Source organism: Mchenga conophoros, linkage group LG16, assembly GCF_057382185.1.
Source record: "Mchenga conophoros isolate Kocher_MC1m ecotype Shallow Benthic linkage group LG16, M_conophoros_male_GT1.1, whole genome shotgun sequence".
Taxonomy (NCBI): domain Eukaryota; kingdom Metazoa; phylum Chordata; class Actinopteri; order Cichliformes; family Cichlidae; genus Mchenga; species Mchenga conophoros.
This window is the reverse complement of record NC_140541.1, coordinates 13773316-13788491: the sequence shown is the minus strand read 5'-3', so window position 1 is coordinate 13788491 and position 15176 is coordinate 13773316. Positions and strand designations below refer to the sequence as shown.

The 15176-nt window shown below is 46.4% G+C and overlaps 1 protein-coding gene across 4 annotated transcripts in view; it reads left to right on the top strand.

The window, feature by feature from the left end:
* Positions 1 to 14351: 14351 nt before the first annotated feature.
* The window catches only part of dgkg (diacylglycerol kinase, gamma), a 169346-nt gene continuing 168521 nt past the window's right edge, over positions 14352 to 15176 (top strand). For all 4 annotated transcript variants that reach the window (XM_085250158.1, XM_085250156.1, XM_085250157.1 and 1 more), the window contains exon 1: positions 14352 to 14841. The gene's annotated coding sequence lies outside the window, so the exon portion shown is untranslated. The remainder of the gene's footprint in view (positions 14842 to 15176) is intronic.

The window sequence follows — 15176 nt, the reverse complement described above, 5'->3', positions numbered from 1 at the left end:
ATTTGTGCATACAACCAGAAAAAGCTGCTGGCCTCTCAGCCTAACCTAACAGGGTCCAGTATTTCTCATTGTGACATCAAAATGTCAGGGTTCTGGGTTTTTCTGACCCAGTGTTTTGAGTTCCTGTGTTCTTGTTGTTTTGTATTATGAATTATGTATTAAGTTCTCTTTGTTAGTCTCTAGTTTACTTCTAGAGGGTCTAGTTTCTCGTGATCCTGGTTTAGTTCCCTAATTGTTTAGTAATTTCCCTCTGTATAGCTGACCCCTGTGTCTCCCTCTGTGTGACTAAGTTTATGTGAGTTCTTGTGCCTTGTGTCCACTCCTTATGTTCCGTGTCTCCCTCATCCCGTCATGTCTGTGCTCTCTCTCGTGCCCCTCCGTGTTCTCTCTGCCTCCCCCTCCAGTCTGTCTCTGTGTCCTCCCCGTTTTGTGTGTAATTGCCCTCAGCCGTGTCTCCCAGCTGTTCCCTGTTTGCCCTGTTCTCCTTGTGTATTTATTGTCTGTGCTCACCTCCATTCGTTGTTGCGTCATCCCCTCACACTGTGTGTTTTCCTCCATGCTTCCTAGTTCCTTGTGCCCAGTTTAGCTCCCTAGTGTCTTCGGTTGTTTGGTTTGAGTTTCATGTTTGTAGTTGCTTGTGTTTAGTTTTGGTATTAGTATGTTCCCAGCAATAAAGCTGTCGTTTTGAGTTGCATTCCTCCCCGTGTATGAGTCCTGCGTCTGGGTCCTATTTCCTGCCTGCCACACAGCGAAACATGACACTAAATGCCCATGTAAATGACACAAACCATATTCCAGTGGCTCAAAGTCATGCTAGTTTCCAAAGTCAACTGCAGCCGCAAGATGGTGGTACTTTCCCATGGACAGGTTTAATGTCAGACAATAATTTCACAGACCAGCTTTTAAGGCGTCGCGGATAAATACAACAAAATAAACGATATGACCAAGACAAAAACTGTGGTATTTTGTAAATATAATTATAAACGCAAATTCACTGTGTGATTGTGTAACTTTATTAGCAGCATCCTCCTGAAATGCGCCAACAACATTGAAAGTAACATCCTCCTCTCTGCCCCTTAATGTTTTCTGGTCACTATGGTAACATGTAAATATTTCTTTCAAAATAAGACTCACAATTACAACACGAGAAAAGATAAAAACCCTGAAAACCATAGATTTCACACCTAAGCCTCAAGTCTTGCGGCCCGGTACCAAACGACTCACGGACGGGTACCAGTCCGTGGCCTGGGGGTTAGGGACTGCTTCTATGGAGGACCAGAAGAGTCACGTACATCAAACTAAAGAATTATGCGCTTCAATAATGAATTTTGCAATAAAAAATGCTTTATAAATTAGTTACCATTTATTAAAATACCATATTTTAAAATCAACATTTCAAAATTAATTATTAATCCATTAAAAAAAGGAGCAGAGAGCATTTGAAAGTCAGTGTTTTGTTAAATAAAGTACTAATTTTGGCTAGCAAAAGAAAATTATCGAGCAAGCCTCAACTAGCAATTCAGTGCACTGCAAGACTGCAGTTTTTCCACTTTGGCTTCATATTCCAGCTCCAAAGATTGCTTCTCAATTGATTTTGTTTGACCACTTGTGGCAGCAGAAACAGTCACACTGTAATGTGTGATTTCAGTTATATATTATCCAGTGGCAATCAAGGCAAACAGTGCTTGCTAAAATCGAAAGTTAGCCATCAAATAAAATATACCAAGTGTCTGTGAAGGTTGTCAGTCATCCAGGTCATCGTAGTCTAAGAAGCTTGGAAAGAAAAGCGTCTGGACGTCTTTAAGTTTCTTGAAGATGTTTCACCTCTCAAATGAGAAGCTTCTTCAGGTCTAAGAGAAAATTGTGGAGAGTCCGCGATTTTTAAACCCTATTGGGAGTTTCCCTAAGAGGGTTGTAGTGTATGCTGTACAATGCACAGACCTGTACATTGGAGAGACCAAACAGCCACTTCACAAACGGCACAACATAGAAGACCTACCTCAACAGAACAAGACAACAACAAAAGGTCGCTTATGTCCACTGTGAGCGACCATATTTGAGCAGAGGCGATGGCTTACGATGCCAACTGTGTGCCATCTATAATCCAGTTTTGAGATCCCTTCCCAGCCGCCTTAATGGTCACTCTTGAGTGGCTCACACTCACATGTCACATCCACGACCCTCTTAGGGACACTCCCAATGGGGCTTAAAAATCTGGGACTCTCATTTAGACTCGCTTTTCAGGTTCTGTCCAGATATGTGAAGAATATGAAGGGACACTGCAGGGAAATGAAGTGCTGAACCTCACAGTGTGCGCCTGTGGACCCAGCCTGACCACCTAAATTCATTCGTCACCAGAGATGGGCAGTAACGCGTTACTGTAATCTGATTACTTTTTTCAGGTAACGAGTAAAGTAAGGGATTACTATTGCAAAAACGGTAATTAGATTACCGTTACTTTCCCGTAGGAACGCTGCGTTCCTGCGTTACTAAAGCCGTGATTTTTTGCGAGAATGTCTCATGACAGTGACGTAAGCAAGTGCGCCATTAGTGACAACAGCTGTGTGCAGATCAACAGTGGATCACATATCGATTGTGGGAGAGAGTATGAGCGTGCAGCGTTTAAAGTGTGGAAGTACTGACCTTACTTTGAGTTTGATTCCTTAAAAAGTGACAAAAACATTAGCGTCCATCGTGCGTGGGAAGAAAACTTTTTACAGCGAAAAAAACCCCTAAACTTCCAAGCAAGCACCGAGTGCGCTATGACGTGATGGGAAATTCACAGAGAAACTCGCGGATTCTTCAACTGACCGCGGCACACCTGCACCAGGGTAAACCTCCGCCTACCGTAGTCCTGCTTTACAGGTGAAAATAGAGCAACAGGACCGCTGAGTCTTTGACTTTATTTATTTTCTGCTGTGTTTTACTTGCATCTATTTGAAAGAGTGAGTGTAAACACAAAAAATATTTTATTTTATGTGCTGGAATGTGCAGAAAATAGGTTTAAATGTTAAACTAATTTATTCAAGTCAGAGAATGTTGCATATAATTAAATTTTTGCTTGATGCATAAAGTTAAAAGATTAAAACTGATAAAACAAGTTAAAAAAAGAGACCTCTCCATTTGATTACATTTTGTATGATGGATTATGCAGAAAAAGTAGAATTGGGCTGAAAGATCTATCGCTTTATCACCTCTTCAGGTTGTAAATCGTGTTTTTAAACAGTAACTAAGTAACTAAGTAATTAATTACTTTTGAAAATAAGTAATCAGTAAAGTAACGGGATTACTTTTTTGGGGAAGTAATCAGTAATTAGTTACTGATTACTTTTTTCAAGTAACTTGACCAACACTGTTCGTCACATACACAATCATACAGAGTACAACATGCAGTGAAATGCTTGTATTTGAGCGGACAGGCTGCAGACGTGGCCACGCCATCTCAGGGCTTGGATTTTAGCATGGGGAGTCTAGCCAGGAACCTTACTGGATATCGCCCCCAGGTGGGAATCAAACTTGTGAGTCCCGCTCCAGGTGTGTGGTCACATTCCTTCTCAAATGGACATAAATGATCTTCAAGGACCAAGTTCACCAAATCCCAGCCTCTAACACAAGATCTTCAATTCAATTCAATTCAATTTTATTTATATAGCGCCAAATCACAACAAAAGTCGCCTCAAGGCGCTTCATAGATACAGAGAAAAACCCAACAGTCATCTGACCCCCTATGAGCAAGCACTTTGGTGACAGTGGGAAGGAAAAACTCCCTTTTAACAGGAAGAAACCTCTGGCAGAACCAGGCACAACCAGCGCTAAGATCTTGAATCTTAGCGCTGAATGTCCACCATATTGCAATGAGTATCATTTAACTATTCACTTCACCTGCAGGAGCTACACCTAGTCAAATGTGTTGTAAAGATACATATAACCAAATTGAGCTATTACTCCAGTATATGTAATGAAAAATAAAGATGCGGTTCATTCATTTTACTAATTTTCTCTGTATGCTCTGCAGTGTCTGTGCCTATAAAGATGCTGAATATGGAGATCTGTGCAGTAAGTTTTGTAGTAATCATTTTTACAGAGGTCATAAAGTTATTAAATACATGCTGATATTTTTGCTGATGTTTACATTTTCAATTTATTTTTACGGTGCTCCGCAAGGGACATTGGAGAAAAAGAAAAGATAAAGATGAACTTTTGCGAGATCTCGCCAAAAAAAAATTCTCCAGTGTCCCTTGTGGGGCTCCGTAGATTTTTATGTGTCTAGGTTTGTTTGTTAATAACAACTTAACAAATAATGTGGGCGTGTCCTCATCTGGGAGATGAGGACACGCCCACATCTTTTCCATACCAAGTTCATGGAGGATGTTACGGCTTTGACAGCACTTTGACTCAGCTTTTTGGCATCAGGCACCCACACAGGAAAACCTTCAACCTGGGCTTCTTCTGGATTTCTTTCTCCTTTAAACCACAATTCCAATCTTTCTAAAAGAGTCATGCAAACTTATTAAAAAGGAAGTCCTTAACTTGCTAACATTTGTGCTTTTACTTTTTTCACGAGTTCTTTTCAATAGATCTTTTTGTCTGATGATTAGCAGATGGTTTACAGTCGTTCTCTTCTAAAAACTGCTGCTTGCTAAGGCTCAAAATAAGGCAGGCCTAATGCTAACTTGTGAAAGCTGCCGTATTATAACAAAGTTTAAAATACTTTATTGAGCAGTATGAAGGTGCAGAAAAGCCCAAATGTAATATTCCCCATATGATGACACATTATTTCAGACAAAACATATGTGACCCAGCATTTTACAAAGAATGCAAACTTTCTTACTGTAAGCTGGTATTGTTTCAGAAAGTTGTACAGTTGGATTTATCAGCTCTGTGAAATCTGCCACAGGTCTCCATCACCTACCTGAAATTTAGGTATTTATCATTTTGTCCATTCCCTTTTATTTAGCTTAATTTAGCAAAAGGATGTAATATCGATGAATTTGTTTTGTTACAGCAGAAAGTGGACAGTGCAAAGTTACATAGCAAAAAATTTGAAAAACACTGGAATAGGATAAGACAAATAATTAGATATTGTACACAATAGAATAAAATAAATAAAATACTATATACAATAGAATAAAAAATATAAATTAAAAAAATATAAAAAACATAAATATAAAAGGGAGCCAGTTGCAGTGGTTCAGGAATCTGATAAGGATGTCTCCTGGGCGCCTCCTGGGTGAGGTGTTCTGGGCATGTCCCACCAGGAGGAGACCCCTGGGCAGACCCAGGACACGCTGAAGAGATTATATCTCTCGGCTGGCCTGGGAACGCCTTGGTGTTCCCAGGCCAAGCAGGAGGAGGTGGCTGGGGAGAGAAAGGTCTGGGCTTCTCTGCTGTTGGGTTTGAAAATGAAGCCAGTGCAGAAATACTGCATTCTTTCACTGAATGCATAGTTAAGGTTTGTACGTATCTCGCTAAGCAAAATTAGCACTTTATTTAACAAGACACCGAATTACACATGCTCCTTGCTAACAATGACAGAGAGCACTAGCATTCATCGATACCTCCAAGATGATCAAGACCAAACTGCCTGAGATTTCAGAACAGCAGCCCACAAAGCAACTGCACTTATGCTTGGTACTTGGGTAAGGTTGCCGGTGAAAAATATCCATGCACATGAACATGAACATTCGCTGTATGCGGTAAACCTAATGTGCAGGAGACACTTAAAAATCATTCACAAGATCTTTTTAAGAGCTATTCCAGACCGCATTGTAATAGAGATCTCAATGAATAATTAGAAAGACAAACACAATCTCACAGTGTGCTATTTTTTATTTCCCTGCTCCTCAGATTAAGCTGAAAGCCATTTGTTTTTGATGCTGGAGTTTAAGACCCATCTTTGCTTATTGGTAGTGGCTGATATTCAGCTTGCAATTAGATGAATATGACTTTGCCCATGCCACGTGACCTTTGGCTGCACAGTTACATCATCATGGCTGACATTCAACGGGCCCTTCATCCCTCCCTAACATCCAGCATCGAGCTCTTGAAAGTTATCTGTCATGGTCGCTGTGTGGCAGGCAGGATGAGGACCCAAAATGCAAACTCACGGACTCAGGGGATAAACTCAAAATGCAGCTTTATTGCTGACAGGTGACAAACGAAAGCAGTGATACCAAAGCAATACAAAACTAAACTACACTGGGAAAAGCTAATTGTAACATATACCAGAAGACACGGGGAGAACCACACACAGCATGAGGGAGAACGCGACGCCGAACAGAGGGAGACGCAGACAGAAATACACAGAGGGTTAACGAGGAAAGTGGGAACACACGGGGAACACAGCTGACACAGATAACCATAACGAGACAGGGCGGGGTGAACATAACACTGACGGGAGACGGGCAGAGTCAAACAGGAAGTACAGAGGTTCAGACAGGAGGAGAGAGAGCACGGGGAAAACACAGACATAACGGGCTGGGGAAACATGGAATAAAACATAAGGAGAGACGAGGGCTCACAGATACACAGAGGGGCACACAGGGGGTAAAAGCCACGAAGGGAAAACACTTAGGGAACAACACAACAGGGCAACTCAGGAAACATGGCCTAAATAGGGAACAAAATACAAACATACAAGAAAACTAAGAATACTGGGCCAACATGGCCCAGGACCATGACATCACCCCCCCCCCCCCCCCCCATAAGGGCTGGCTCCAGACAGCCCAAACACAGGAAAACAAAAACCAAACAGAAAACGACCCAGGGCGGGTGGCGGGGGCCCAGGACGGAGGGCTCGGAACAGAAAACAAAAACGAGCAACAGAAAACACAGGAGCACAAGACCATAGTTCAAATAAAGTTCAGGGGGCCGACCCAGAGCCCACCGGCACAAAAGTTCACGGGTCACACGGTCGGGGGGCCGACCGGGCGGGTGGCACAGGTGACAGAGCTGGTCCGGAGGCCGGCCGCGCGGAAGGCAACGGCGGCGGCGAAGGGGACGACTGAGCAGTTCAGGAGGCCGGCCGCGCGGAAGGCAGCGGCGGCGGCGAAGGAGACGACTGAGCAGTTCAGGAGGCCGGCCGCGCGGAAGGCAGCGGCGGCGGCGGAGGAGACGACTGAGCAGTTCAGGGGGCCGGCCGCGCGGAAGGCAGCGGCGGCTCTCCAGTGTCAGGCGTACTGGCCGAGGCCCGGTGGGCACAGGACCAGTCGAGGCAGGACCAGACGAGGCAGGACCAGACGAGGCAGGACCAGACGGTGGCGATGCGGGGGCCGGACCAGGCGTCGCTGCAGAGGCTGAGGCTGGACCAGGCGACGGCGAAGCAGGAGCTGAGGCTGAGGCCGGACTGGGCGAAGCAGAGGCCGAAGCCGGACTAGGCGGAGCAGAAGCAGAGGCCGACGCCGGACCGGGCGACGTTGAAGGCGATGACGGGGCCGGACCAGGCGATGACGCACAGGCTGGAGCTCGACCAGGCGTGGCAGAGACGGAGGCTGGACCAGACGAGGATGAAGACTTGGATGAAGCCGGACCAGGCGAGGCAGAGGCGGAGGCTGGACCAGACGAGGATGAAGACTTGGATGAAGCCGGACCAGGCGTGGCAGAGGCGGAGGCTGGACCAGACGAGGATGAAGACTCGGATGAAGCCGGACCAGGCGAGGCAGAGGCGGAAGGTGGCTGGATGGGCTCCTCGGGCCCTCCAGCTGATGTGGCATGGTGCTGGACGGGCGGCTCGGGTCCCCCAGCAGACGTGGCATGAGGCTGGTGCGGTTCTCCTGAACCCCCAGCTGACGAGGAAGGTTGCTGGACGGGCTCCTCGGGCCCTCCAGCTGACGAGGCGTGAGGCTGGATGGGCTCCTCGGGCCCTCCAGCGGAGACAGGAGGCTGAACGGGCCCCTCGGACCCTCCAGCGGAGACAGGAGGCTGAACGGGCCCCTCGGACCCTCCAGCGGAGACAGGAGGCTGAACGGGCCCCTCGGACCCTCCAGCTGACATGACGCGAAGCGGTGGCGTCGCCACAGGGTGCCGGATAGGCACACCTGGGAGTCCAACAGCAGAGGCAGGATAAACTGTTATGAAGGCCCCTGGCTGGACTAGGAGCTGTGGAAACACAGGCTGCTGAGGCACAAACCCAGAGAGAGAGAGAGCAGGTAAAAAACAGTCTATAGGGCTTAACATCTTAACACAAGAAACCATGAAGTGGACAGTGGTAGGGACCACCAGTTCTGAGCCAGCAATCACTAGGTTCCCAAAGTCTGCATCAGTCCAAAGTGGCTCAGAGGTTACTAGCCCAGTCTGTGTAGTCCTAGGAGAGGTCAACATAAGCTGGTTGGACTCAACCGGTGGTAGTGTGCGACTCAGAGGAGCTGGTTCAACCATACGGAAAACAAGAATTGCCACTCGATCCACAAAAACAAGGCTTAGATCATCAGGAGCTAACTCCTGGAAAAACAGTAAACACACAGGTATGGACCTAACCAATGGCACCGTGGTAGCATGACTGTGGTGTGTTGGATGGATGTGTTTGTTGGAACCCGCACCCGCAGTGATCTGTGGCTTCAGAGTGATGACTATATTGAGTGGAGAGACAGATACAGGTAAAACGGTACGTAAACCATTAACTGAAGCGGGTGACACTTCAGGCTGAGAGTGAGTGGTTACACCATTGTTCGAGGCCAAAATCCTATCTAGTGATGAGTTCACAGAGGCAGGAGAAAATGGTGTCACATTAACCCTGATCTCAGCCTCCATCTCCTGAGTGGAGGTAATGGTGCTGGAGCAAAACAGTTCAAAATCACCCTGTTTATTACCTTCAGGAAGACAGAAGTCATGTTGTGACATTACAGAGTCCAGGTCACCATGATCTGCAGTTATGTTTGCCTCATGATGACTTAACATGGGTTCATGATCAGTGTTCACAGTTTTCCGTTTGTGAGAAACAAGTGTAGCTGGGCAAACCGGAGCACTAGTTATGCTTCCGTTACCTTCATTCAGAGACTGGTGGAGGAGCAGGGCCGGGTCAGGAGGGAAGACATTAGCCACCGGCAACTCAGACTTGGTTGGAACTGCAGACACGGAAAGGGACACAAAAGGAAACACCTCCCTCCCACTATCAACATGAGAAGCAGTGGAAGTCTTTCTCAGTCTATGTGTGGATTCTAAGGTCCCTGCAGGAGTGAGTGAATTAGTCGTGAATGACTGAGAAGAACTGTCTCTAGCCTGCGGCTTGGTGAACAGCTCATTGCTAGCCATATCACCGGCTAAGTCTGTAGCCACCTCACATGCCTTCTGCTCAGAGGTAACTTGGAGTGACTGGACAGTTTCACTCACCTCCGAGCGTCGGGCGATGCGATGGCGCCGCGAACGCCGTTTCCTTTTGGCCGTGGGCCCCGTTAACGTGGAAGGTGGAGCCTCCTGTGGCGTCACAGAGGCTGAGGAGGCGAGTGTTGGCGGGGCGGCAGGCGGGAGCTCCAGGCAACTCCGGGGGCCCCCAAGGGCTAGGCGTGTCCCGCGGAAAATCTCACCGTAGTGAGGAGCGAGCCATGGCTCCTCCCGTAGCTCTTCCTCCAGTTGCGCGCATGCGGCGCGCTGCCGCTCCTTGAGGTCGGAATCCGCGCCCCCCACAGCCACCTCGTGTTGCTCAGTGGAGGGCAGAACGGGCCGTGGCGGTGCGCGACAGCGACGGGAACGCCGTTTCCTCTTAGGGGCGGCCGTGGGCTCAGCCTGGCCTTCCGTGGCGACCGGCTCCTCGCCCTCAGACCACATCCGTGCCAGGCAGGAAGCAGGAGACGAGTAGCCCGATCGCGGCGGCGAGGGTGGGTGGTCGATCTGTGGTGGGACCGCTGACGAGAGCTCCTCCTCGGTGATAAGCCAGGGCTTCCAACGGAGCTCGTCCTCCCGATATGCCCGTAACACCTGCTGCCGCTCCTCTTCACCGAAGTCGCTGGCCTCTGGCATCTCCGTGCGCCACGTAGTGTAGACAGGCGGTGGCGAAGATGTAGAAGCCGATGAGAAGCGAACAGGCGGCGTAACGGTGGTGAGCCCCATGGTCCCAATCCTGACCATTTCCGGTTCTTTCTGGGACAGCTGCCCCGGGCGGATGCCCACGGCGGACACAAGAAAGTCCCGGATGTGGGGGCGCAGCGCGCCGAATAGCCACGGGAGCCCGGACACCATCCGCTGAAGACGGACGGCTACGGTCTCCCGGTATTCGCCTCTAGGCAGCGTCGCCCATTCCTCACAGTGGTATTCCACCGTGTAGACCAAGTCTTCCTGGAGGTCCGCGGAGGGGTTGTGAGCTGCTGGCTCCAGTTCGTGGTCGCGTTCTTCTGTCATGGTCGCTGTGTGGCAGGCAGGATGAGGACCCAAAATGCAAACTCACGGACTCAGGGGATAAACTCAAAATGCAGCTTTATTGCTGACAGGTGACAAACGAAAGCAGTGATACCAAAGCAATACAAAACTAAACTACACTGGGAAAAGCTAATTGTAACATATACCAGAAGACACGGGGAGAACCACACACAGCATGAGGGAGAACGCGACGCTGAACAGAGGGAGACGCAGACAGAAATACACAGAGGGTTAACGAGGAAAGTGGGAACACACGGGGAACACAGCTGACACAGATAACCATAACGAGACAGGGCGGGGTGAACATAACACTGACGGGAGACGGGCAGAGTCAAACAGGAAGTACAGAGGTTCAGACAGGAGGAGAGAGAGCACGGGGAAAACACAGACATAACGGGCTGGGGAAACATGGAATAAAACATAAGGAGAGACGAGGGCTCACAGATACACAGAGGGGCACACAGGGGGTAAAAGCCACGAAGGGAAAACACTTAGGGAACAACACAACAGGGCAACTCAGGAAACATGGCCTAAATAGGGAACAAAATACAAACATACAAGAAAACTAAGAATACTGGGCCAACATGGCCCAGGACCATGACATTATCAGTGGATGTCAGACATTCTTTGGGAAGTGGTAGAAACTCAGAGCAAGTTTTGTTTTTCTGCCCTAACACAATCACATTCCTCTGAGCTACTTAAAACACTAAGGCAGCTGGAGAGCCAGTTTCCCTTTTAAGATTATGTTGTGGCCTGTAGATTATTTTGCTGGCCTTTTCACAGAGTTCCCATCAACAGGATTGCCCCCATCTATGGTTTCTGCATCTTTTTTCTACAGTCTCCCTACTGGCTTTTTTAAAGTCCAGCTCTTTTATCATATGAAGTTAAAAACAACCGACAGTTATCAAATAACTTGGTGTAACTTCCAGGCAACAGGAAGATGGAAATATGAGAAGGACTAGAGGGAGAGGAGACACAAAGAGGAAAAAATAGTGAATGCTCCTCTTCTTTCTCTGGGGACCAGCCTCTTTTAGCTCACATCTACAACGGCAGGAAACCATGCAGCATTGTGTGAGATGAGGCAACACACCAAATTGTGTGTGTGTGTGTGTGTGTGTGTGTGTGTGTGTGTGTGTGTGTGTGTGTGTGTGTGTGTGTGTGTGTAAAATACAATCAGTTAAGCGACGGGATATAAGGGGGAATAAATGGATAGACACAGCTGCCGTTATTCCTCCAAATACCAAGCAGTGGAACAACAGCCTGACACATTTACTGTGACACCTTTAGATTTATATGACAACCTGTGCAGGATGTTCACTGAGTACATGTGTGGGTGTATGATACACAGGAAGATCACATAATGGTCATGGTGAGAACTGTAGAAGAAAATATAAACAAGAGGCAGTTTTCGGGGAACTAGGTTTCCCTAGCATTTCCCATTTAAAGTAAATGTTGCTTTTCGAGGTTAATTTTAATCGACATTTTTGTGTTATTCCTTTGAAACTGTTTCCTAGTTTATCTCATTATATTCTGAATCATATAAAAATCTCTGAGACATACAGTGGGGCAAAAAAGTATTTAGTCAGCCACCGATTGTGCAAGTTCCCCCACCTAAAATGATGACAGAGGTCAGTAATTTGCACCAGAGGTACACTTCAACTGTGAGAGACAGAATGTGAAAAAAAAATCCATAAATTCACATGGTAGGATTTGTAAAGAATTTATTCGTAAATCAGGGTGGAAAATAAGTATTTGGTCAATAACAAAAATACAACTCAATACTTTGTAACATAACCTTTGTTGGCAATAACAGAGGTCAAACGTTTACTATAGGTCTTTACCAGGTTTGCACACACAGTAGCTGGTATTTTGGCCCATTCCTCCATGCAGATCTTCTCGAGAGCAGTGATGTTTTGGGGCTGTCGCCGAGCAACACGGACTTTCAACTCCCGCCACAGATTTTCTATGGGGTTGAGGTCTGGAGACTGGCTAGGCCACTCCAGGACTTTCAAATGCTTCTTACGGAGCCACTCCTTTGTTGCCCGGGCGGTGTGTTTTGGATCATTGTCATGTTGGAAGACCCAGCCTCGTTTCATCTTCAAAGTTCTCACTGATGGAAGGAGGTTTTGGCTCAAAATCTCACGATACATGGCCCCATTCATTCTGTCCTTAACACGGATCAGTCGTCCTGTCCCCTTGGCAGAAAAACAGCCCCATAGCATGATGTTTCCACCCCCATGCTTCACAGTAGGTATGGTGTTCTTGGGATGCAACTCAGTATTCGTCTTCCTCCAAACACGACGAGTTGAGTTTATACCAAAAAGTTCTACTTTGGTTTCATCTGACCACATGACATTCTCCCAATCCTCTGCTGTATCATCCATGTGCTCTCTGGCAAACTTCAGACGGGCCTGGACATGCACTGGCTTCAGCAGCGGAACACGTCTGGCACTGCGGGATTTGATTCCCTGCCGTTGTAGTGTGTTACTGATGGTGACCTTTGTTACTTTGGTCCCAGCTCTCTGCAGGTCATTCACCAGGTCCCCCCGTGTGGTTCTGGGATCTTTGCTCACCGTTCTCATGATCATTTTGACCCCACGGGATGAGATCTTGCGTGGAGCCCCAGATCGAGGGAGATTATCAGTGTATGTCTTCCATTTTCTGATGATTGCTCCCACAGTTGATTTTTTCACACCAAGCTGCTTGCCTATTGTAGATTCACTCTTCCCAGTCTGGTGCAGGTCTACAATACTTTTCCTGGTGTCCTTCGAAAGCTCTTTGGTCTTGGCCATGGCGGAGTTTGGAGTCTGACTGTTTGAGGCTGTGGACAGGTGTCTTTTATACAGATGATGAGTTCAAACAGGTGCCATTCATACAGGTAACGAGTGGGGGACAGAAAAGCTTCTTACAGAAGATGTTACAGGTCTGTGAGAGCCAGAGATTTTCCTTGTTTGAGGTGACCAAATACTTATTTTCCACCCTAATTTACGAATAAATTCTTTACAAATCCTACCATGTGGATTCATGGATTTTTTTTTCACATTCTGTCTCTCACAGTTGAAGTGTACCTCTGGTGCAAATTACTGACCTCTGTCATCATTTTAAGTGGGGGAACTTGCACAATCGGTGGCTGACTAAATACTTTTTTGCCCCACTGTAAGTCATCATCAGTGATGACCCCAGCGCTGGCTCCAAACCTTGTTGTTAAATCCCTGTTGTTATGTTTTGGTAAAAGGCCAAGGAGTTATTTATTTAAAAAAAAAAATCTAAGAAAACAAAACAGTTTTCAGTGCAAATCAGAATGATAATTTAATTTGTCCCTGATTGTCAATACTCCACTGGCAGAGGTGGCCATGAGTTATTTATGGTGAGAATGTGATCAGACACAACTATCAGGTGTACATTGAATGTTTGAGCTAAATGCTTCCACATAGTCGTGTACTTGCATTCTGGGATGAGTAGCATAGAAGCACAGAGTACTGAAGATGTGCAATGGATACAAACTGTTATCCATTACAAACTGTTGCAATGTTGAATGTTCTTATTGGGATGGCTTGACAAATTTGATTTGCTTGGGGTTTTCTCTGTTTCTAAAGAAACCAAACCACGGGAAAAGCTAGGACTATACAAACTTATCAACCAATTTGGACTAGAATAAACCAACTGTAGGTGCCCTAAGATCTCCCAGAGTTAACCAAAGCCAATAGAGGTTCATAATTTAACTGTTTCCATTCTGGAAGCCTTACATCAGATTAAACACAAACAATTTAACTGGAACTATTTATTATTATAATAGAACCTGCCACCAATGAAGACGTATGACAATTTGAATAGATGTGACACTCTTGAGTCTATTTCCATTCTCTGAAACATAAATGTGATTGGGCATTCTGCCTTTTGTAGGAAATATTGTTTTAAATAAAAAAAAGATTTATTGTTTTTGAAAATTCAAAAAGAATAAAACAGATATGACCGTAGTGAGGACAGTTGAATCAAAGGGGAAGAGAAGAAGCAAGCGCAGCTGTTGATCAGTGAGACAGAAAAGGAAGAGAAGAGAGCAAGAGAGGAAGCTGAACATGGGGAAGCAGAAACACACACACACACACACATTCGGGAAGAGAGGGAGAGAGAGAGGGAGAGAGAAAAAACAGCAGCGAGCGAGAGAGAGAGAGAGAAAAAAAGGCTTAATTAATTCAGGCTGGATGGGAGGGATGTTGCTTCTGTGCCTGCTGAGGCTCCAGTCAGTGCCTCTGCTGTCGTGCTGCATGTAGCCGAGTGTTTGTGTGAGCAGAGAAGACGACTCGGCGGCTGCTGCCTGCCTCTCTTTGCCTGCCTCATTGGGAACCAGACACCAGTCCAGTCTAGCCACGACTCCACATCCTTGAGCCTGCTGACTGACTGGCAGTCTTTTGGACTGGACTAGCTTGGTCTCTACTAAACGACTAAACAAGGATGTTACTTGGACTGTAGTGAGAGCAGCAATGGCCAGAGGTAGGACAGACTTTCTTGTGACTACTCCTCATGCTCCCGCTTCTCTCATGTCTGTCTGCTGCTGTTGCTTCCATTTTTCTGTTTCTGTGAGCACTCTCTTCTCTCTCGTTTCTATTTAACCTTTAACTACACTTAAATATTTATATCTCCCGTTTTGTTTCTTGAAAAATTTCTGTCTCTCTGGCTAATGATATTTTCCAACTTTTCTGGGGGTTTTTGTTTTGTTTTGGGTTTTTATTGTAAACAAAACTCTCATTTAGGTTTTGTGATAAAAGACTATCATTTTGCAGTTCAGGAGGTTTGTGACGTGTGTTTGGGTGGAGATGGATTAAAAA